Genomic DNA, 26,952 nt, shown 5'->3' with positions numbered 1-26,952 from the left:
GGCACTGTCAGCCAGTTGTGGGCTGAGCACTGATATGTGGCATTGAATGTGTGTATCCTCTGACAGACGAACAGATGCTATATATGGCAGTTAACTGATATCTGTACTGTATAATGTTAAGTGTGCCACATGACTTGCTCACGCATATCGTTTACTTGTCTTCCAGGCTTATGGCTCATCACAGGAACCCCTGCTACACAGCTGCAGAGGAACAGGAAATGCACCACAGCCTGGTACAGCACTATACCCTGCTGTTTTCAAGGGCCAGCCAGCACCAGCAGGAGCATACTGCACTGTGGCAAGAACTTGTTCATTGGGTAAATGACATAGGCATGCATAACCGGACATATGAGCAGGTACGCCATCACTGCAGTGATTTAATCAGACATGTCCGGCTGTGTGCGTCTGATATCCACAGACAACAGCTTGCCACAGGTGGTGGGGTGGCCATACATCCCCCCTCACCAGAGTGGAGGAACTGCTGCTAAGTGTGGTGGCTCCTGGCCTAGAGCAACAACAACATCACACACATGTCGTCATGGAGGCCGGAGCCACCCAGCATAGTGACATGGAGCATGCAGGTAACATGCCCTACATGTAGACTACTGTTACCTGTATTGTTAGATTATGCATGTGTGAGATGTGTACTGTGTTTAGCAGTTGTGCTGCCTATTGTGTGCAATACTAATAATTTGAGTAGTATCTGTACAAATATGCCTGTTGTTCTACTGTAGTTTAGCACACTCACAGTAGCAATGCCACAGGTGTGGCCACTGACAAACTGTGTCATATTCTTGCAGGTCCCTCTGGTGTGACAGCAGGGCAGACATTACATGATGGTGAGTGTGTTAACACTTTAAACTTGGTATTGAAATGTGCATGTCATAGGTGAGGTGTAGGCCATGTACACATAGCACACCTACACATAATGCATGCTGTGCATGTTTGCTGTGAGACGTGAAACATCTCAGTAATGTCTGTAGCTGCCTCATTGACATGCAATGCACAGAGCATCAGACACAAATGTGGCAACACTGTACTGCACATTGAATAGGCATAGATGACACACATGTACACAACATAACACGTTTGTCATACGCAGTACACCTCAACATGCTACACATAGTGTAACATGACACCCTTTGCCAGGTCATACTCCAGTATCCCACATGTCATCCACACACCACACATACCATACCTGAGGGGTAGGGGCCTAGCATGGGGCTGTGCAACACTCCTCAACACATAACACAGTCATGTTAGGCAATGTTCCCTATTGGACACCTCACACACCCTTGTGCAACGTGGCTGTGTAATTGTGAACTTAGCCATGGCACTGCGGTTCAGGCACAGCTTGCTAGGCGGTGGTCTAGCACACTTTATTGGCCTTGAGTGACCACATGATGCATGATGATGATGGCTAATGGTCCTACAGCCCATACTGTTACAATGGCCATGTCCAGGATCGGTATCCCATCACTTATACATGCACCACCCATCCCGTGTGTGTACATAGCATGCATGTGCTACACCTGTGTCCACAATTATCTGCTACAGACACAGACACTGCAATCAGACATGGAAATCCATGTGACACACAGATAACACATGCAGCCATGGTATGTATACCAGTGTGTGATGGTGCACAGGACATTGCAGAGCTTATAATACTTGCACAGAAATGTCGTGTCCTTGTGCACATTGTGTTCCAGGGTGTAGGCAATCACTGAACATGTACACACATGCACCACAGCCATGTACACTGTCATCAACTATGGCTGTCTACACTCACACTTCATGGACTTGAGCAACACTTATTCTGCATGCTGACATGTGTGCGTGACTGTTTGCCTTGTGATACTGTCACCCACCTTCAACCAGTTTTGAGTATGATTTGGAAGTCTGTTGTGTGTGTGTATCTGCTGTAGTGAGGAGTGTGCATGTGTTCCTGTGTGCCTGTGTGCATGTGTGCATCTGTGCATGTGTACATGTGTTCGTGTGTTCATGTGTGCACATCTTCATGTGTTCATGTGTGCATGTGTTCATGTGTTCATGTGTGCATGTGTGCATGTGTTCATGTGTGCATGTGTGCATGTGTTCATGTGTTAATGTGTGCATGTGTGCATGTGTGCATGTGCAGACCGTAACGTGTGTTTTATGTCTTCCTCTCACAGGTGCTGAGGTAGGGCTTGGCGAAAGCAGCAGGCGACTTGAAGCCACTGCCACGGATAGTGGTGATGAAACATGTATTTTGGCACAGGGAGATTTGACAGGGTCTGTCATTGGTCCACCAATCGACAGTAAACAGCGTTCAACCCCATCTATGCGCACACTCATACTGCCATTACAAGCCTCACCACCAATGGCCATAGGGGAGGGACAGTATACAGTTGGCATTGACCAGGAGAGTATAGTACCCATGGCACTTGCATCCACTCACAGCAGCCATAGCCAAAGACCCGCAATGGTACCACATAGACGGAGGTCCAGGGGTTCTCGGGGGAGCACCACTGGACATATTGCCATTGGCAGGCGTGCCCTCACAGGTCTTATGATGACCACTATGTTCCAGGCTGTAATGCAGGCTCAGGCACGTATGGAACGGTACACCAGGCAGGGACTTAGGGCGCAGAGGGCAGTGCCATCCGGACATACACCGAGGTCATTGATAGATGTTGGGGGGAGACAATAGATGCTCTCCACAACATGTCTTCCTCAAGCCAGGACCATGTGGGATGGTTGCAACATCGATGCAGACGCATGCCAGCAACAGCAACAGCTGGCACTGGTCGCAGACGGCCCACAGCTCACAGCCACTCCCGTAGTGGCAGTACCAGCCCCAGCAATGCTGGGGCTGGCCTGTCCATTGTCCGTCCCAGTAGACCACGTGCACGTGGCTCTGGCCAGTCCCAGCAGGGACATGGGTCCAGTTGTCATACCTCTGCCTCTGATGACAGTACCCAGTCAGGGTTGGTACCCGATACCGTCCGTAGCACCCCTGCCAGGCAGAGGTACTGTGTCCATGGCCAGAGACAGTAATCTGTACAGCCAAGCAGGTACAGTCTGTGGCTGTCCCACAAACCACCATATATGGCAGCCACATGGTTGAGCTGTGTGCATGCAGACACACACACATTAAGCAAACAACTAGGGCTCACATACACACACACATTACATCAACATTGGCCCATGCTGTACTGTTGCCCCCCCCCACATGCACACACACACACACACACACACACACACACACACACACACACACACACACACACACACAGACATGTCGATTGGATGGGTCAATGTCAGGCTCTGGCAAACAACAAAACACCCTGTGCATATGATGATACCTGTGCCGCCTCCTGTCATCTGCATTATCAATGGAGGGACAGGCTAACATGGTGCTGATGCACAGGGTGACACTACAGCAGTGTAGCAATAATAGCGAGTTGTCAACAAGGAAGTCTAACTACATCCTTGTAGGTATATCTGAGCAGACATTATGCATCAAAGCTCTGTTTGTCAATGTAGCATTGTTTACACCACTGTTAGGTCTGAGTATGTATTATCCAGCCATGTGCCACTTGGCTGATGTGTGATGTGTTGCCAGCATGTGTTAGCGAGTGGACAGTACGTGTGTGATGTGTGCATTACAGATTAGCAAGTGTACATCTGTGAACATGGTGGGTGCGCACTGTCTGTATGTACGTGCATAGTGGACACATGGGACGTGTGGCATACCCTGTTGTACACATTATTAACATCTCATTTAATCTTTCAATGGCCAGTATGGATTCTACTACAGTTATGTACTAACATGGGTAGACATGTGTATGACAAGGGTTGACACTATGCTGTGGGTGATACCGTTAATATCAGTCAATGATTTGCAGTCTGGTAGTATACACAACCTCAACAGCATGATTATAAGCAATCACTGGATGATGTCCTGACAAATGACACACAGTAGTAGGGAACCCAGTATCAATTGGATCCTTCTGGTGCTACACTATAACACTAACCAGTGGTGATGACCACCACCCATTACTGTGACCACACCTGTGTGTCATATAGCCCCCTTAGGTACATGCAGACACACTAGGGATGTGTCCATCCAAATCTGGGAATGCATGGAATGGCCTACAATGCATTCCCTGGATGGGACGCATACCCTACACAAGGGTATCATACAGACAGATACCTGTTGTGTGATACATGCTGTATAGCAGTAAGCCGACTATGGCATAGTCATCCTCATGTACTATACATACTATCCCGTCAGTACCACACTGATGGTAGCCCTCAAAATGTATGTCGGGTACCATAGTGTACATACAGACCCATGTTATGTCATGTGTCCCTTCGTATCCACATATCCATAGGTATTGTGGAGTCCCAAGGTGTATCACAGACATTAGACACCTGAATGCATATCCACAAGGCAGTCGTACACCTATAAAGACTGTCCATTCTTGACAGACTTTGTTGTGTTTGACCATGTCTGACATATACCCCAGCCATATACCCTCACCCACATTACTCTTAAGTAACTGTCATGGGTGTGTGTGCCACAGATGACCTTGGTCACAGAACATGACAGTGAATGGCCATGTCACATACATACATATGTGACCTATGATCTGAGTAGCAGCGGCACAACCTGTCAATGGAAACAAATGTATTCATGTAGTATGCAGACTTCACACCTATATACTGATTGAGGGGACATGTACACATATATATTTGCCACACAGATACCAGATGTCTGCAATGCACTTACTGTTGTCATCATACTATGTCATACCATAGTAAAAGCAAAACCCACACCGTGTTGACCAACAGTGAAACACACACAGTCAGCGTTTTCAGGATTCAAACCCCTACCTAACAATGTTATGATACTATATGTTTTGTTATGGGTTGGGAGGGTGGCCTAATGGTTAAGGTGTTTGCCTTACAAACACAAGGTGCAGGGTTTGAGTCTCACAAGGGATAATTGGCTAAGCTTGAAATGGCTCGAAAGGGCAGTTAGCTTAGTACTAATCTATGAACCTATGAACCTACTAGAGAGTGACACATTAACATGGCATGCTATTTGCTTTATTGGCTGGTTTACCTTCTCCTAATGTATCTGTCGGATGGTGACATCATCAGACTTTCCAAAGAGGAATGTACCTCCTTTACTGGGTTTTCCCAGTCTCCAAAAAGGAATACCTCTCAAAGGAAACTGCATACATAAACACACTCCACAGGATTCAAACCCCTACCTAACTATGTTATGACACTAGAGAGAGACGCATCATGGGTGGTTTCCCTTCTCCTGCTGTATTTCTAGGATGGTGACATCATCAGTCTTTCCAAAGAGGAATGTACATCTTCCTTTCCAAGACAATTGCACACATACACACACCCCCCACACACTGTTTGCAGGATTCAAACCCCTACCTAGCTATGTTATGATACCAGAAAGTGACACTTTAACATGGCGCGCTATTTGCTTCATTGACTGGGTTTCCTTCCCCTGCTGTATTTGTAGGATGGTGACATCATCAGACTTTCCAAAGAGGAATGTACCTCTTTTAGTGTGTTTTCACAGTCTCCAAAAAGGACATTCCTTTCAAAGACAGTTACATACATACACACAACCCCACCCTGCACACACTGTCTGCAGGATTCAAACCCTTACCTAACTATGTTATGATACAAGAGAGAGAGAAAGAGATGCATTAACATGGCGCACTATTTGTTTTATTAGTTGGTTTCCCTTCTCCTGCTGTATTTATAGGATGGTGACATCATCAGACTGGACATGGTGATGTGTGTACACTTTGTTTTATGCCATTCCCGGAATGGTCCATGTGGGTCAGCAGGTGTCAACAGCTTGAACATGACCTCAGTATCCTTACCTTGTGTGATCTATCTGTGGACACATTGACATTCCGTCATATGTCAACACATATTTATGCACAGCTTCTTGGTTTTGTGGATACTACATGTGTCTGGGATGTTGATAAAGGGCTATTCAAAGTCTATGTGACACATGTGTAGATGTGTTCATTGATGTATGTCCTGGGTGGCTGACTTGCAAACAGTCTTGCATGTTTGGGAACCATGATCCACACATGAACATACCACAGTTGGTAGGGTTGTGTGTGTGTCAGCTTCCAATAGCTCTGTTTATGACTGCAACCATGATGGACTCCATGACCTTGCAGATCAGACCTCATAGGTGTACTGGACTTGACTTCCCATGGTGTGTTGTGCACCAACACTTGTGGGGAGTGCCATATGTAGCTGTGACACATTCAATGGTTCCACATCCTGTGTAGGGGGTGCGGCTCAGCTAACTGTTCAGGTGCATGATCTGTTTGTTCTGTAGTTTGTGCATGACGCATATTGGGAATCAATGTATTCCACCTGCTGCAATGCTTTTGGCAGTGGTGGTAGCTTCTCATCCATTCTAGATGTGATATCTCCTGGTATGATGATGTGGACTATTGTCAGTGGGGGATGGGTATGTGCATATTGGCCTGTCTGTCATGATGTCGGCATTGACACTCAGGTACAGTTGGCCCTGACTCAGGACATATATGTGTGTACATTGATATTTATGACATAGCTGAAGGAGGTGCCATGATTCAGTCTGGACTCCTTCTCAGCTCCTCTTTGCAACACACTAATGAACATGAGCACTAATCCCTATTATACTCTTTTATACACTTAACACCCTACTGATCCTTTGTGATCAGGCTACAGAGTATGTCATGATAATATCCTGGCATGTCCATGGGTCGGTTTTGTGTGTACTCTTCAGTCCAGCTGGTGGATATTGTGATATTGACACAATGTCACATCTGCCTCATGTACACAGACAACCCTCTCCTCCTCCCGACAAACTCAGATATATGTGTGAGATGCACCTATATAGACATACAGGGAGCTGAAGTCTCTTGACCCATGACTGGCACAGTGTATCAGGTGGTGAAGGTAACCACACACACCACATATCAGTCTCACATATCCTCTAGCAACAGCACTCAAACCACATTAGCACACATTGACATACTCGGATGCTGTAAATGTACCCTACCTAAGCAGCAGAGGCCTCCAAAGCAGACACACACACACCTGCTATCCCACTACAATACCCACATATCACTAAGTTCACAATGTCTGTGTGCCACACAGTCACTGCTCTTCGGGCTAAACAACACACCTAATACACTTGTAATAGGAGACACTTATGTTCAGACACACTGACGTACCACAAACCAACCCTGACAAGGGAATAGTCACTTTGGGCTGTCTGTTGGATGCCAGGATCTGCCGCATAACACAGGCAGTCAGGTCACTCCAAAGCAAGTACAAGACTGGCACCATCATTGTCCATGCTGGTGTGTGTCACCTCAGACGTTACTCCCTGGACCACATGACATGATACATGGAGGTACACTCTGATCATGTAGCCCAGGCCAGTATGACCCTGACCTTGTCTAGCATCTTACACCCACCAATTATGATGTCACAGTATACAGACACACATATCACATTTAACAGTTGGCTTACAAATTTGTTTCATTCATAGAGGATGCAGTGTCTGTCAGCGTATGGTGAAATGCTCAACATGCCACGTAGCTTCACTATGGACAGCTTGCACCTATCACCCTTGGACTTTGGTATGCTGGCTAAGGCTCTTGCTACCACCAGAGTGCCTTTTTTACGCAGGGCTCAGAAGACAAACCCACCTCCATTGACATTACAGGTCAAATGAAACTAAGGGTAATGCTGCTCAACAACAGTTGTGTTAACCTCATATTGTGGCCACTCAGGACTCTCCTCAGTATGGAGGAAAGCAATATCTGTGCACTGACAGACACCTGGTTCAGGCTCACTTATGCACACCAGCACTACCAGGATATGTTTCATACCATGCTGTTTGACAATAAGACTTGGAACAGACAGCACAGCTAGGGGGAGTATCCATATACATCACAGATACGCACACCTCCAGGTTAGTAGCACTGCACAAAGCATCACAGACCATACTACCATTGTGCAATACTGCTTTTCAGTTTGTTGCCTGCTACAGAACACACTCTCAAACTCAGGAACCACAATCGGCTTTTGTGGGAACGATGGAGAATATGCAGGTCTTCACAGACACCATTATATTGTGTGACTTCATATACACACATATTGACTGAGGATACTAGCCCTGACAACCTCACCCAACAGTCACTACAATTTGTGGACTTATATGCTTTGGCACAACCAGTCAGCACAGCCACAAGGGGGAATACATACTGGACCTGCTCATCACCAACATGGGGACTCTATGTTCCACACCAGCGATATACCCCTCATTGGTAAGGTCAGAACATACATGTATCTCACAGACATACATATACCCTCCTCACACCCATCCTGGGTAATCTTGGTGAACTTCTCATGAGCCGACATCTCACTTCACCTTAGCAAGGTGGTATCCTTCAGAGATCCTGAGACAGTGGCATATACGGCTCACACTGCTGCATCCTTTACATACACATTCTATGGACACCTAGTGGACTGCATGGATTGTGCTCTCCCAAATAACAACAAGACCCACTACTACAATGGCAGGGGACCTGTCTGGTAGACCCCAGCCATTAATAAGCTGTATAACATCAAGAGGATGCTACTACATGATAGAGCACAATCCCAGACAGGGAAGGCATCTGTGATCTGTACTAGCAGACAGCTACAATCACTCATGGACTTTTCTAAGGGCCACTTCTACCAGACAATTGCACCTGACATGTAGGACCATCACACAGCCTTCTTCAGTTATGTCAGGAACCTGGGTGGACACTCACTGATATGCTGTGAGTTACTGCATACTGACTAAATCTACCCTGAACCCATTGGCATTGCCTACATCCTGGCAAACAGGTTCAGTGCAGATGTCTCCCACCCATCCCCTCTAAGGAGCAACTATCCATCCCAACAGAGTATAACCTTCCTGACATCACACAGTAACAGGTGAGTGCTGCCCTCCCCACAGTGTACATCACAGTATCAATGTGACCAGATGGTGTCCCAGCCTGCATCATACATGAGCATCATGACAAACGCAATCCTCACATTACATCACTGTTCAATATCGGAGTTAACACAGGATATGTACCCAAGGAATGGCGTACTGCGACAGTGGTCCTGCTCCATAGAGTTGGTGCCACAACAGACCACAGACAATATTGCCCTATAAGCCTATGTGGCCTGTTCTGCAAAGCTATGGAGCATATTGTCATAGGACTCCTACAAATAGACATGGGGAACCTACATTTCAGCATTGTTGTGGGCAGATCTTGCCACTTGAACCTGTAGGTATTCTTTAAATGGCTAACAGGTCCATCGACATAGGGACGGCTATCCACACAGCCTACCTGAACCTTGCAAAACCATTCAACACAATAACCCACTGGGCCATTATGCATAGGCTCACCAGCATCAATTTGGACACATATCTCATACAATGGATTAATACCTAGATCAGGGATAGCACCCACATGGTCAGGATTGCAGGTGCCATGTCTGACTATACACCAGTTACACATGGCATCACACACAGCTTGGTCCTGGGATCTCTCTTGTTCAGTATATATTTGTCTTACATACAGGCTATCACAGGGGGAATATGGCTGAACATGTTTGTACTTGACTGCAAACTGGGTGCCATTATCAACTTTCCAGCTGCCACATGCATACTCAATCAGGGTCTCATAGAGATGGATGTCTGGTGCCTGAGCCATGGCCTACAGCTAAATGCCATTAGTTGCATAGTCATCCCCTTTGGGAGTAACAACATGCCCACACATTACCACATAGGTAGTACTCCACTACATATGGCAGGAGTTGTTAAGGGTTTGCGGACATCATTTGTTCATACCGTCGCCTTTAACATTCACATTGCCAAAGTGTTTGGACACACCTGCTATGTGTGCCACCTTATCCCATATGGTTTCACATCTAGATCGAATGAGGTCATTGTGCCCCTATACTCATCACATCCATGCTTGGTTACAATGCTGCATTTGGGGTGTACCTTACCTAACACCTGCAGCAACTGTACTGGCCACGGACGGTCCTCACCAAGCAGATCTAGGGACTCACACAGATGCCCTGCATAGTTCAGATGCAGTAACTCCAGCTCTACTCAGTGGCTTACCATCTACTCAGATATGATGTGTGCCTGTTGTTTACAGCTATACCCAAACCAGTATTACTGGACATGCTCCACCTCAGGATATCCAACTCCCTTGGAGCTACACACTGCAGGGATGTATACCTCAGCACAGATGTTAATAGGACATTGTGGAGGGACAGATTCTTGTCCCAGAGGCTCCACTCACTACAGAATGTAATCCCAGTTTCACATAGGCAGAGCCACCCACTGACCACCTACTGGAGACAACTTGACAACTGTATGGATGATTGTATATTTACCCCTGGGATATCCTCTGTGTCCCTGCTAGACAGAGGCACACTAGCTAAACGTACATGGGCTATCTTGTGTGACCTACTATTCACACACACAGTGTAGTAATGTGACAGGGTTGCGAATGCCAAACACACTCTGGCTAGGTTTGTACATGCCCTAGGGCAGATAGACTAGTATGGACCTCTGAACCTATGCTTATGTTCATGATGCACAATGTTTATTGCTGATACTGTTTGCAGGTCTTTATCATCTTTGCTTTACCAGTTTTCATGAAGTATCTGCAGAATATATTTGATTGTGTCAGGGTTCCACTATATTATAAATGTGTCTGTTGTCATATAACTGTGTGCACAGGGCAGATTGCTGTATAGTGACAGGTTCCTGGGTTAACACATGCAACTGCCAGATATGCGTGGCCCACTGCTTTACTCAGACATAGCCTAAGTGTGTGAGCATGCCCAGTTCTGACATTACATGTTTTGTTGCCTGACATTTGTCTCATTTATTCTAGTGTGTGAGCAGGCCCAGTGTGAACCTTCAGTATGTTGCTATCTGAGGTCGACTACATTTGCTGATGTGTGCGAACATGACCAATATTAACATTTATACTGTGTGTGTTGGAAGTTAGGTTCTGTTCTCACTTCAGGACTCACCTTTGTGTCATAACTCAACAAGGATTATGCTGTGCCTGCAGTGTTTCCATGGAATACTTTGCATAGACTTATCAACATTCCGTCATACAGGTGGACTACTGCAATACTGCCATGGTTTAGTGGTTCAGTACTTTGGCTATAGTGCACAGTATCCTGGGTTAGAGGCCCATCACTGCTTTATATTTTCATACTGAGCAGACCAGACTGCTTAAGGGCCTGTTAAGCAAATATAAGCATGTTGGCTTTTGTTCAGCTATGCCCTACTTAGACCAGGCTTGTCCGACATTGCTCAATATTCACCAGCATTGCTGGACATTGCCCAATATTACTGAACATTGACCACAGTTGGGCTAGTTGGTGTGTGTGATTTTGTTTGCATATACTACATGGTGGTAATTGTTGTTTAGTACTGCTTTATATTGCTTAACACATGGCATTCATGCCTTAGGTGGTGCTGGAGGTCTGCCTATGTCGGATGCACATACTACACTCCCTGCACATGTTTGGAAGCAGGTAGTGTCAACTTAGGCATCCCTTTTACTTTATGTGTGAGTCAGAGAGGGGTATCATTTCCAGAGTTCCTACTGAGCCAGTGTATGTGCTATGCGTTGCCTCTTTGCCAAGGCCAAAGCATACTGGGCACACCTCCTTCTGCCTACTGGGGCAGGCTCAGGTTGTTCCTCCTCCGAGTCACGCTCTGCCTGTGATGGCCTTGGCAATGGTGGGGGGCTGTTTGGCCCAGGCCTATGCTGGTCCTGCTGCAGCTGTTTTCACAGGATCATATTATTTAGCATAGCACATACCATGACAATTTGGGTACATGTAGTTGGTGAGTACTGCAAGGCTCCACCAGATGTGTCCAGGCACCGGAACCGTGACTTGAGCAGCCCAAACACACGCTCTATTACATTACGTGCTTGTGCGTGTGCCTCATTATGACGTTCCTGTTCAGGTGTGTGTGCGTTTCTGATGGGTGTCATCAGCCACGGCTCCAGTGCAAAGCCAGCATCCCCCACTAGGTGACCATGTGGGATGTCCCCATTGGCAAATGTCTGGTACAGCTGAGTCAGATGCCAGATATGGGAATCATGGTAGCTTCCAGGGTAGCCTGCACACACATTCAGTATTATGCCCTGGGCATCACACACAACCTGGCAGTTGATGGAGGGGAAGCCCTTGCGGTTGAAGTACACCCTACCCCACTCGCCGGCTGGTGCTTTGATGCGTATGTGATGCAGTCTATTGCACCCACTACCTCAGGGTATTCCGCTATTTGCTGGAAGAGACGCATATTGCTGGCCAATACCTCACGGGAGTTGGGGAAATCGACATGTGCTGACATGGCATCCAGGAACTGGTGTAGTACCCTGGATGCTGATGCCTGTGATATCCCCATCATATCACCAGTTGGTCTCTGGAAGGTACCTGTTGCTAATATTCTTAGGCCAACACATACCTTGGTTTCCACTGGGATGGGTTCCCCTCTGTTGGTTCTGTGTGTGAGGCGTGGCCTGCACAGCTCAACAATTTGCTGCAGGAGGTCTCTGTCCACTCTATAGCAACCCACTATCTCCAGCTCATGTAGGTAGGTTACCCTGGGCCTGTACACTCTTCTCCGTTTCCTCACTGTGGGTTGTCCATCAGCATTTCCATTGTCACCAGCCTCAGCATGTTGCATATGTCACCTTATAACAGCAATGGCAGCCCCTAACATTTATTTGTCTCAGTAAAGCTTTTTCAGTTTTCACTTCTATTAGCTTACTGCAGTGTCTGTTGTGAGAAACATAATGGACTGTTGTTGGCAGAGTTTTAAGTGCTAGCGTGGGCTGGGTTAGTGTACTGCCTGTGTAATTGCCTGATTCTGATTGTTTTCACCTGCTAGCTCTGCTAGTACTGCCTTGTAGCTTCCTACTATTTGTTGTGCTTCATTTTTCCTTTCTGTTTCCTCAGGGTGGAGCGCCACACACACAAGCGCAAATACACGCACAACTGCTAACACGCGCGCACTCTGTCTTACTCGGGTTTACAGGCGCGCACTCACATGCATGCACGCTCAGCAGGAAACTTTGGTGTTATCCATGGTATACACCTTCCATTTCTTGGCTTTCCCTAGCCTACCTGCTGACACACCTCTTTCCATGATGTCTAACTGACAGCGGACACATGCCACTCTGCTCCAATGAGCTTCACTTCTTTCAAACACACCCCCCCTCGTGATGTCACCTATCTTCTACTCTGTTACTCCCCATATTCTACTCCTACACTCCACTGACTGTGCTCATTTGCTATGTAAACTAGCGATTCACTATCCTAACACTCATTTACATAGATTTGCCTACTAATGCCTGGTTACATGTCTTAGACTGAGCTTCCCCCTTAGCAACCTCTACTCGGTGGCCATGTTGTCTTCAGCCTGCCATTCCCTTGCATTGTACATTAGCAATTTCAATAAAATCCTCATTTGTGGGTTATAATTTTTAGTATTCTGTGTTTTAGAGCACAGCCCGTTTGCGTGGCACTGCGCTACGCTTAAACATCGGAAATCGGCGTAAAAAAAATATTTTTATTTTAATTTTGCATCAGGGAACATTTCCAATGGTTGTATATTTGGACATTGGCATGCTGCCTGCATGGGATGCAACCTTTATTTGAGCTGTCACAGCTCTGTTTTGTTATTTGCAGAATGGTACTCAGTTATCAACTGAGTACATTTCTACAAATAACACTGCTCTTACTTGGACAGGTTTGGGTTTCCTGAATCGCAAATCTACCTCATTTGAATGCTTTTTGCCTGCAATTGAGGTGATTTGGATGTCCCATCCCTGTCCGTGTAAGAGCCATTTTAGGAGCTCTCTTACATGCCCCTACAGGCTGTTCCTGGATCGCTCGTCGGACATGATGGCTGCATGGAGTCTTACTCTACTCTAAGACTCCGTGCAAGCCTTCGTGAATCTGGCCCAATGAGTTAACCTATTTTTTATTCTCTTCACTATATCTAGTCTCACTTTTATGGAATTTGAATGTATTGCTGTTGGTTACTGTACTGAGATAACTGTGCAGAGGCATAATATGGATGAGGCAGCGAGACCGGCTGACACAGGTGCAAACTGTTAGGCGATATGTTCAGCAATTGCATTTAGAGAGCAAGTGCAGTACCACCATAGATTTACGAAGCTGTGGGTGGTATCTCTGCATCTTTAAGGAATGCTGGGGCTGTAGTCATACAACTGTGCTCTGTATGCAACTGTAATTATAGTAGTTGCTAGCTATAGCTCAGAGCTGAGAGCTGCCGTCTTTTTTTTTGTGGTCCATAATTTAGGTAAAGATGAAGATAATTTTTAGTTGAGGGAGATACCAGATAACCTAGCTACACCTCTGAGACTGGGTAAAAATATCTGATTTAAATTTGCTACTTGTTACTTTAGTCTTTTACTGCTCTGATATATTGCTGTCAATTTTACAACTTTTTGACCCCTGAGTACTATATCTAATGTTTTGGTATCCTTTGTGCATATCTCATAGCATCACCATTGTGTAGTCCAATTTACCATACCATTTTGGGCTATACCAAGACTAGGTTGTTAAACTATTTTGTTTTCTCATAACCCTTTGACTGTATTGGTCATTATGGCATATCAACTTTGCATCTTCTGTAGCCAGCTTGTTATCAATAGTTTTTTTATGGTAGCATATATGCTGCCTCATGCTTATGAAAAACCCTTTATTGCTTCCTCACAATAATTCAGTATGTGAGACATGAAAGCATTTATTGAACTTGTGGGTTACATTGTCACCTGAAAACATATTTGGTAAGCACAAAACACACTTACCTAGAACAATAAGCACCTATTCTATGCCAGATTATATGGAAGATGTTAAGAGAAAACTCACTAAGTCTCCCAGAAAAAGGACTAAGAAACCTGAGCTATTAGTTTACTCAGAAACACATTTACCTTCATAGTGAACAGCCATAGGAAGTACACTAGCTTCTAAGAGTCACAGTGGTGCAGCCTGTCAGCCCTTAAAGCTGACTGACACTGCATCTAACCAAGGCAGTGCTTTATTAATCTCATGATTAGATGGCATGGTGGTGCAGCAGTAGTTTTGTCACCTCACAGCAACAGGTTCTCTCATTCGATTTTCAGCTGGAGTGCCTTCTGTGCAGAGTCTACATGTCCTCACTGCATTCATATGGGTTTCCTTGGGTGCTCCGGATTCCTCCCATGTTACAAAGACTTGCATCTGGAGTGTTTCTCCCTGGGCCTCCACTGAAAATTGGCTTTGTTCCAAGTCAGACTTTCCTGGTAACCAAATGTTAAATAAATGAATGAATAGGTAACTCTGTTATCGAGTATAGGGACACTGCCCTTACTAGGATGAATAAGAATACAATTTTGGTTAGCTGTCTTTATGTTGCCAGGATCCAACATATAAACAAGGGTTGATAGATGCCTTTATCATGATAAATATGATCATCACCTGATAATGGTCCACCTTGAAGTTTATTTATTTATATTTGTTTTCCAGGGTAGAATACTGATCTCCATAGACATTTTTCAGATTCAGCCCATGGCTGTGTCTGATTGTGACTTGCTCAGAGTAACACAGTTTAGCAATGGAGGCTGAGGGAATTAAACCTTGCACCAATGAACTAGAGAAAACAGTTTATCAGCTTCTTAATCCTCTAAGCCAACTGCCAGGCAAATGACTTAAGGCAACATACCCAGAGGGGCAGAGGGGCATGCATAAAGATGTGACTGAGATTGTTAGGCACTTATCTGAGCCAGGAAAGACAATGAAATTGAGTGGTATTTTCCCATCCCCCAGAATGATGCCAAGATTCAAAGATGTGATGTTTGGCTTTCATTACTATCTGTGTAGCTGTTGTCAGTCCAGGTGGATACCATATGGGACAGCTTCATAAATTCATAGATCCGTACTAAGCTAACAACCATCAGGGTCTTTAGAAGCTTAGCTGTGCAACCCAACCCAGTTGTGTCTTAGAATTCCTTGGACACCTATATGGTGGGGTATGTTAGCAAAGAGGTAGCAAAGGGTTATGTGTGTGTGAGGTATGTTAGTTGGGGATTAATCTACTTACTGTCAACTTCTGTCCATCAGAGACACAGGGGCCAGGCCGGGGGTGAGTTTGCAATTAATTTTTCATCCAGTGATCAAGGTTTCTTTTGAACTCTGCTTGACATAGATAGGGAGCTTATTCCATAGTGTTAGGAGCCTGTGAGACACATTTCAGTATTACAGACAAAGTTCTGGTCCTTGGCTCTAGTATTTATGTTGTTGGTTGTCTTGGTGATGTGCAAGAGATCCATCAGAGCCAAATCCAAGTACACCTTATATGCTAGATCTGTAACCTGTAGGAGACTGAGTAGAGGGATAGGATCTCAAGGTGATCTGTATAGGAAAGGATATTCATACACTGGATTCAACTGGTGAGAAATCTTTGAGGGCATTCCAGCTGTTGCAAGTGCCTGGCTAGGTACATGCCAAAGGGAGCATTGCATTCGATGATGGGTCTGATAAGGGCTGAGTAGAGTGGTACTATTACTTCCTTAGGCCTGGATGCCATGCCTTTCCTTATGAGTTGGGTGATATAGAATGATTTTCTTACTATCTTGGCTATATGTTGGTTGAAGGCCAGATTACTGTCTACATATGTCTCCAGTCCCCTAACTGTCACGTCAACTGTTAGAAGTGTTTTATCAATGAAGTAATTAGCTTTAATGTTGCTTTTCCCAAGGGCAGTATAATGCATTTTGCACCAGACATTTGTTTGTATTAGACTCTCTTGTAGAATGTTGGTGTCATGGTGAAATCTGTGATAGCTCCCAACTGACAGCCATCTGCAAACTTGGTGAGTCAGAGGCCTTTGACATTAGCCTTGACTTTCAAGAAGTAGATGCCAACAGAAGCTGGCTAAACACAGAGCCCTGGGGTACTCCACCAGTGACTGGTCTTTTGGTAGAGATGGTCTCACTCATCATGACTTCTTAGGTCCTATCTGTGAGCCAGCTGGCAATCCAGTGAGTTGTATGCCTGGTTCTGAGAGTTTGCCAACAATACCTGAGTGGGGTATTGTATTGCACACCTTGACCTGATCAAGGTAGGTAGTATACACCGTTTCCCTCATCCATAGCCATGGTGACCTTCTTGAAGAAGTATACCAGGTTAAGTAGACAAGACCTTCCCTTAACTCATTCTCTCCAATGGGCCTGTGGAAGTTTGCATTGTAACTTCCAAAGGGCAGAGCCTAAGAATTTGAAAAATCAAGTTGTGACCCTACATTTAAAAAAAAAAAATCATATCTCTGGAACCATTGGGGCCACTAAAGAAATGCAAATGGCAAATTCTTCAGCACAAAATATTTTTGTAGTAGAAATATTGTTTAGGTTCTAGGTATTAAAGTGGACTTTATAAGACACAGTAAACACAGTAGCTATTAAGTCTGTAATATTTTGTAAACGACTTGCAATGTTTCAGCAACCACTCAAGCTACACACACATACACTGTCAACAGTATTTTATTCACCCAGCTGATAGTTTTCATATGAGGCTAAGCAGTTTTCTCTGTGCTACTTGGTTATCAAGATGCTTAGAAAAACATTAAATTTATGACACTATAAATAAATATGAGAACAACAATTAATTTATCTTTCCCTGCAGAAAACATGCTATGTTGGTACTTTTGTTATTTTGACATTTCCCTAAAAAGGCTGAAAGGGGATGGATAGAGTTTCAGCCAAAATCTGAAAACCCAGAGGAGACAGTTACAGACCATCCTTGGCAAAGCAAAGTGATCTGTTAACCATGTCTTCCCATGCTGATAGATACTTGACTCCCCTGGAGTGACACCAGAAGCTAAGCCAATTATTAAAATCAATAATTTTCTGTTAATACTGTGCCAAAATCCTTGGTGAAGGTAGAATGCTGCTTAGTGCAAGGCATGTACCTCTCTGTGTCACATATTCAGAGATCCATGTTTCTTTCCATGTAATTTAGTGAGGTGTGTCTCAGATCATTTACACCCACATGAACTATGATAGAATCACCTTGGTACCTGTGGTGTAGTGACCTGACTACATGCTTGATATTGTGGATCCTAGCTCCAGATAGGCAACTATTATATTCTCCTTGTCCATCCTGGTGAGAGGAGTATCAGTGTGTCATACAATAGAATTCTCTATTACAAGTGTACTAGGTAAATAGTTTGCTTTCCTTAGGGACTTTGGTCTTTGGGGATCATTGGGTGTAGGCTTATGTGTAGTGTTGCCTTCGGTGTGTGATTTAGTGATTGCTGAGGGTAGGTGTTGTAGTTTGAAGGCTTAGGAGGTGTTTGAGGTATGGAGAGGTTTATTTTCAGTTCCTCTGCATAAGAAGTTCTATGTATGTGGTGAGCAGTATGTGTTGAGGATGTAGTGTGTATGTTTTTGACAATCATGTTTGTAGGATGTAGTGTGTTTGTTTTTGACAACCATGGCTGTAAGCAAGATTTTGACCTCCAAGGAAGTTATGTATGAAAAACCTGAAAACTAAATCCCATTCATTCTTGCCAATAAACAACTATACTTTTAAGTTCCTTGGAGTGCCTTCCAACTCAAGAGAGACCAAGTAAACACCTCCTGTTACAAGATGGATTATTCTAGAACTTCTTAATATAAAAGTACACCAAAAATTGCACTTGTGCAGATTAACATACACGTCCCTAAAAGCCCTCTAACTGATGAAACTATCTCATGTAAAGAATATCCATGGCAATACACAGATTTGCTCTGAGCTACTGCACAATGGTACCTCCTATACTGAGCCATTAGATATTGCCAATATACTGGCCAACAGATTCAGTGGCAACTTTACCCCCCCCAAGGTACCAGTCACAATACCTGTAGATTGCCAGGCACCCAGTATTACTGCTGCATAGATTAAAACAGCACTGTCCAAGGCCAAGAATGCAGCTTTTGTGGGACCTGACAATATCCCTGGCTGTATTGTACATGAACTACAGAGTAAAAAGGCACCTCACCTGTGTACCCTGTTCAGTCACAGCCTCACCTCAGGCTTTGTCCCTACCAAATGGCACACTGCTACAGTCATCCCTCTCCACAAAGGAGGAGTGACTACAGACCCTAGGAACTATCACCCCATTAGCCTGAAAAGTCTGATATGCAAAGCTATGGAATGCATCATCATGTACATAATAAACAAAGATATAGGGAATCTCCAAACTCTGGATCCCACACAGTTTCGTTTTGTGAAGGGTAGATCATGCCTGCTCAACTTGGTCAACTTTTATGAGTCAGTCATCAGAGCTATGGATGAAGGCAAGGCAGTTTATACAGCCTACCTTGATCTGGCCAAGGCCTTTGATACCATTCTCCAGTCAGGAATCATGGAAAAACTCACTAAGCTAAGCATCAACCCCTATTTCACTAGGTGGGTTGCAAACTGGCTCACAGGTAGAACCCACAGTGTGAAAGTAGCTGACTCCAAGTCAGACTGCAGACCAGTCATGAGTGGAGTCCCACAAGGTTCGGTCCTAGGCACTCTCCTGTTTGGTATCTAATTCTCTGAAGTCCAGGCCAACACGAAGGGACTCTGGCTGACAATGTTCACAGATGATTGCAAATTGGGAGCTATTATTATCTCCCTGAGCGATGCTGACATCCTACAGAAAGGCCTCACTGAGACCAACAGCTGGTGTCAGTACCATGGCCTTAAGTTCAATGCCAAAAAAATGTATCATCATCCCCTTTGGGAAAAACCCAGTTTCTATGAATTACCACATCAATGGTAGTCCACTGAACACAGAAGGTGTAATAAAAGATCCTGGAACACAGGGTGACAACAACCTCTCTTTTGACCACCACACTGCCACGGTGGTCAGAACGTCCTTCTATGTACCACATCTCATTACTAAGGATTTTGCATCCAGGAAGAAAGATGTCATTGTCTCCCTCTACTCTCCCCTCATTAGGCATGTACCTCACTAAACACCTAAAACAACTGGAGAGGCCACAAAAGTACCTCACAAAGAGGATCCTAGGCCTTAAACATTTGTCCTATATTGACAGACTAAAAAAAAACTCTAACTATTCTCTGTTTCATATCGCCTACTTAGAGGCGATCTTTGCTTGACTTACAAAGTCATGTCTGACCCAGCTCTGTTAGAAATGCTACATCTAAAGAAATCCCAATCTTTACACACCACACACTCCAGAGACCTCAACCTTATTGCCACAATCAACAGAACATCCTTGAGGGACAGGTTCATAAACCAGAGACTGCCCATGCTATGGAATAGACTTCCCATACATGTCAAGCAGAGCACCTCACTGTCCCTCTTCAAGAGAGATCTTGATGAGTGGATGGGAAATAGAAAATTCACCCCAGAGATCAGTCCAGTGGCATTACTTGACAGAGTCACTGGGAACTAAGGTCAGGTGGCATGATGCCAGGGTAATCCTATGGGCTAGGCTTATAAAGGCTTCAGGGCCATTAGCCTAGTACACACCTATGAACCTATGTTAAGCCTCCATGTGTGTATCTCAACTCTGACTGACCAGGCTACTTTACTACTGCCACTAGAATAGCAGTCTTGGTCTTCTTAATGTTAAAGCACTTTTGGTTGTCCAAAAGTGAAAGGGTACCAATTAGCTACAAGAAGTAATTGTCATTTTAAGCTCCCTTGTGTATTTCTTAGCTTGTACAGACCAGACTACCTTTCTACTCCCACTAGAATTGCAGTCCTAGTAAAAACACACATCACTTCGCTAGAAGTGGAAAGGTATTGGAAATAAATCAAATAACTATCTTGCGTGTGATGAGATGGTTGACAAGCTTTTCTGCTTTGATAGAGATGGTCTGCCCCTCTCTTACTGTGGTAGTTTGCACACTGTTTAACTAGTTAAAGCGTTTGCTGCTGCATATGTTTTTTTTTTTTTTTTTTTAGTTAGATCCCAGTGCCTGGACATTCCAAACTGGTAAAGTATGATCTGGAATGCATTAAGAAGTAGCTACTTAATGCCATAAGTCTTAACAAAAAATGGCCAAGCTTGAAGACTTCTTGCAGCTTGAACACATTCATATATCTGTGGTTATAGATTAATCAAAACATATTTATAGAACAATCAAGACATTGCTTCTTTCTGGGTTTAGTGTCTCTAATCCTGGGTTTAATGTTTATTGTGGCTTTAGATGTACCATCAATTTCAGGGAAGCATCAGTATTTTTCAAAGATATCCATCATGGCTGATTCGACACAACCCTAGATTTAAACAACTGGCTGTCCCAATAATCCTATAAAAGATTAATTGCTACTTTAAAGCTAGCTATAGAGGACTTTGTTTCTTTTTTTACTACAATAATTATCGAGCTGCCTTATCTGAAATTCCCATTAATCCTAACACCTTTCAGTTGGGGACATTAACTATCCATGCATAAATTAAGTGACCTATACCACCAATGATCAGCAAGACCACTGTTTCCTTGATCTTATAAATGCTAAATCCCTTGTAAAAGAAAGTTCATTTCCTTGACCTTATAAATGCTAAATCCCTTGTAAAAGAAAGTTCATCATCCTATTAGGGCACCAAATACCCTTGACATTGCTATCACAAATACAACCATTTCTTGAGCACTTCCATATGTATCATTTTCCCTCATCAAATCAGACCATAAATCAGTGCCCTTCTCATTTAAAACTGGTGGTACATGAGTACAAATTATCCTGTGTTTAAAGACTTCTCAAAAGCAAATCTTTTTCAGTAACTTGATTATTTAAATTCCTCATAGATAGATCTGATTGTTAAGACTATCACCAATAGATTTGACTTCTGCTTCCAATTATATAATTGTACTAATAAAGCAGTCTCTAGCCACACCGAATATAACAAGAAAATTAAAAACAAGGCCTTCAGTGGAATGGCAATATAAAGAATCTATATAAGAAGTGAAAAAAAAGTGCTTAATCTGCATAAGAGGACCCATTTTACCAAACTTAAGGGCACACTTTTGAAAACAAATAAAAAAGCTTATGCTATTGGGAAGATCAAAGCTGGCTATGAACTTAGAATAGTTGCTAAAACCAAAAATAATTGCAAATCTTTCTATAACTAAATCAACTTCCAGAAATGTTCAGAGATAATCTACAAAAATATTGCCTGCTCTGACTCAATGGAAATAGTAAATATCCCAGCTAAAATATTTAGTGCAAATTGTATTCCTCTCACAGTTATAGCTATTCCACAGATTCCAAAGTCTGGTGATCCCCTGTAATTAGTATAGAATAAGTCCTCACATCCCAATAAAAAGCTTCAAATGTCTCATAGATGGAGCATGGTAACATATGAGCTAGTCTGAGTATCAGTGCCAAACATAGTCTATCAAACCCCTACTTAACCTTTTTCATTTAAGCCTGACAGAGATTACATTTTCAAAGCCGGAAAAGCAACCACCATTATGCCATTACACAGGCGTGTCCCCAAGTGCCCAGCTACAAACCCTGGTAACCATAGATTCATTAATTTCATCCATCTCATATGTAAAACTATGAAATACATTATCTTAAATCTCAATGATATGGATATTGAAAATCTTTTAACACTGGACACTGATCAATTCAGCTTTGGCAAACATAGGTCCTGCCTTTTTAACCTCATTAATTTCTTTGAAAAAGTCACTAAAGCAGTAGATAGCAGTTATACAGTACATATAGAGTACTGAAACCTGGCAAAGGCTTTTGTCAGTGTTCTCCATGCAGGCAATATCGACTTATAAATCTGAATATAAATCTACATGTTGTATGGAAGATAACTACATGATTTTTGTCAGACAACCAATTAAATTTGTAAGTGCCACTTTTTTTTTTTGAAAATGTTTTTATTGATTTTAATGTACAAGTATCAATTATAACATTAAAATACAAAATTGAAATAGAACAATATTAACAAATAACACAAACTGTAACGAAACAACTCTTTCAAAGGTGTGCTAAATGACCTGTTATTCTTAATGTCTTTGTTGAAGAAAAAGAGTAGGAAACAGTTACTGTATATTTTTGATATGTTTAAATTTGATTATTTAGCAGTTCTTTAAGCTTTATCCGTATGTTGTAAGATGTGATAACTCTAGTTGTCCTCATCTTGATTGTCAAAAGTTTGCAGTGACAGATGTTGGTTGCCATATTTACACATGCTTTCATTGTAGGAGTTTGATCACTTTTCCAATTCTTTGAAATTGTTTTCCTTGATATTGATAGTAGACTCCATAATAAAGGGTAGATTTCTTTCTTAACACAATCAGATATCTGTGTGTTGAACAAAATTAATGATTTAGTTAATGTAAATTTACATTAAATAACGATTGCAAGAAAACATTGATTTTGTGCCAGAATGGTTTAACAACTGTGCAGTCAATAAACATATGCTGCCAATCTGCCTTATCACATGCATTACATTTCCAACACAATATTTTCTTTTTATACATTAGTTCTATTCTATGAGGTGTTATAAATATTATATGCATGAATTTCTAAGTAAATGATTTCCAACTTAAAGAAGAAGTAGTTTGTTTAAAGGATATTAATATATTGTTGTCTTCCTTAATAGGGTCACAGTTATTTATAGTTTGAAAGTAATCCCAATAGTTTCCATTAATGTATTCTTCTACATTTTTGTTGGTTTTATATATTTCAAATAGAAGACCTTTATCAGTTATTTCTTGACTTAGCAATGTTATCATTAAAATCTATGAATCTGGACATATTATTTCTTATTGAAAATTGCATTAAATTGATCTTACTTTCTATAGCTTGTCTATAGTTTTTTTATATCTAACCATATATGTTTATCCAAGTTGAATCTGACTATTATACTATCTGTACTTTGTTTTCTGCATCCATCCATCAATTGATACCAGTAAATAAGATTGTTTTTTTTTAGTTTGTGCATTGTTTTTAGATTAAAAGCATATACATTATTTTGTGCACAGGCTATTAGAAACATCAAGAAAAAACTTGATTTTTAGGATCTTTGTATATATAATCTCTAAATATTTATACCATTGAGGTGGTATATGTAAAGTTATTCTTAATATTTCTATTTTCCAAAATGTAATGTTCTAATATCCATAAAAATATTATCTCATTTTTGTTTTATAAAATGTATCTGATTTGAGTCTGTACACATACTCTCTTGAATTTCTTTCCATTTAGCAGTATAATTTTTATTTAAACATAAAAGGACTGTTTTTTACAATTGATTATGTTGTGTCTTTGGGCTTTTTCCGGTTAGGGGTCGCCACAGCGGAACTCCAGTCTGCTAATAATTGGCAGTAGATTTTTACATGCCGAGTTGCCAGCCCTGACAGACAACCTTCAACGAAGGTACACCCATTCACACATGTCTCCACACAGAAGATGCTCTAGCTGAGAATCGAACAGGACAACGTCATACTATAAAGTGACAATGCTACCGCAGCACCACCACCATAGACAGGTTTTTTACAATTGATTATAGTGAGTATAATTCTATTTCTGGCAAACCAATTCTACTTAGTGACCAATCACTAATACGATGATTTAAACCTAGTCTTGGTTTGTTAGGATACCCAAAAAATAAATAAATAAATAACTATTAAAGAATTGAATTCACTCATTTTTTTCTGGATGGGGTAATGATAAGTACTGTATTAAGTATAGAATTTTTGGGAGTATAACCATTTTTATTATGGTGAGCCTTTCCTCCTTTGTAAAAGTGAACTTGTTCCATTTTTAACAAGTGTGCTAATACTGGCTAAGTGGTTTTTATAATTGTCTTCTATTGTATTTTTAATGTTTCCTTTCAAAATTATTCCTAGATATATTATTTTACCACCTTGTTCTACATATTTAGAAAATGCATCTTCCATATCATTAACATTTTCATTTATAAGTAAAATTTTTGTTTTGTTTTCATTAAAAGAAAGTCCAGACTTTCTCTGAAATATCTTTACTGCATTAAATACTGCTTTGAGAATTTCTACTATCATTTAATGTGAAGAGAATCCCCAGGATTTACTAATCTTCCGTGTAAGACTAGATTAGCCTTATACTGAAGCACCAGTCTAAGAGTATGACGGCAGTGCAGCATGCATATTAATGAGGGCGCGCTGCCTCAACTCTAAAGCTTACACGGAGTGTGGACGAGTGTAGGGGGCATGTCAGACTGCCAAGCAGTCCAAAAATCCTTGCCCCTGCAATGAAGAAATGCCACAATGTCAAGTTACATGAGCGAGTCCAGTCACATGTGTACAATGTAACACTACACTCCCCCATATGTTAAACAACTGACAAAATTAAAAATAGAAAGTTTTTTATTTTTTTTATTTCATCTGATATAGCTGGCCGTATTTGCACGTGTTTGCGCGGGTTTGCCCATTGCTTAGCTACAGTTAGCACCAGAAGAGAATAATAGGAAAAATATATACAAATTAAGCAAAATGCCGATAGTGTAGTGGTTAGAGCCTTCGCACAAAGAAGAGCCATTCCCGGTTGGGGTCCCACTACTGTACATTCCATTTTCTGTTGAAAATCTGTATATAAAAATATTTCCTGACATTTTTTATGTATAAGTCTTGTAAAAAGCATTGAAAAGTTAAATGTAGTAGTGAATGAATTATATATATATATATATATATATATATATATATATATATATATATATATATATATATATATATATATATATATATATATATATATATATATATATATATATATATATATATATATATATATATATATATATATATATATATATATATATATATATATATATATATATATATATATGTGAAATGGTTATGCATTCTGAGTTATGAGTACCCTATTTTAAGTAATATAAAGCACTGATAAGCACATTTTGCCAGTATTGAGCATATTGAAATTCAATTGCTTGTAGCTGAGCACTGCGTTAACCAGCGCAATGTCTTTGCACGTAGCTGCGCACCGCACCAACCAGCACAATCACAATGTATTTGCGTGTAGCTGCACACAGCGCTAACCAGCACAACGTCGGGCAACCTCGAGCAACATTGGGCAAAGTCAGGCAAAGTTGAGCAAAGTCAGTTAAACACTGCGACGCCTCCTTTACTATACCTTAACCAGTCAGGTCTACCCAGTATGAAAATAAAAAGCAGTGATAGGCCTTGAGCCCAGGATACTGTGAACTATAGTCACAGTACTTAACCACTAAGCCATGACAGCATTTCCTAAACATGCACTTTCAACAGACACATATCTATCAAAGGAATTTTAAACATTGCCAACATCAACTAAGCAGGCATGCCTACAGCTGAGTTTTTCCAAAACTGGCCAATCACAAATAAGTGCGGGAAATGAGGCATATTTAAGCTCCACAGGTGGGAATACTTGCTATGACTGGTTGTAGCTTCCTTCTGTAGTCAGCATGGCCGGTGTTGGAGAAGGCACTCGATTTAGAGTGCAATGCTGGGGCATTGAGGAGTCCAAAGTAATGGTTTGGCTCCTTGTCCACAATCATGATGAAAGACTCCTGTGGGGCCAGTACTAGGGTACCCAATATAAAATGGAGGCCTGGAACAGTCTTGCTCATGATCTCACCAGTGCCACTGGTGTTCCTCGGACTGGTGAGCAGGTCAGGCACCATTATTCTGACCTGAAGCAACATAGGGAGGATCAACTAGACCAGTGGATCCAAGAATCCTGTGGGATGCCTAATGCCCCAGTACTGAGTAAGTAGCCATTGTATTAAGTAGTTAAGAATTGCTATGCTTGTCTATACTATGGATAGG

Source organism: Protopterus annectens, chromosome 5.part0 (genome assembly GCF_019279795.1).
Source record: "Protopterus annectens isolate FY-2018-M chromosome 5.part0, PAN1.0, whole genome shotgun sequence".
In the NCBI taxonomy this organism is placed as follows: Eukaryota; Metazoa; Chordata; order Ceratodontiformes; family Protopteridae; genus Protopterus; species Protopterus annectens.
Note: the sequence above shows the minus strand (reverse complement) of the source record.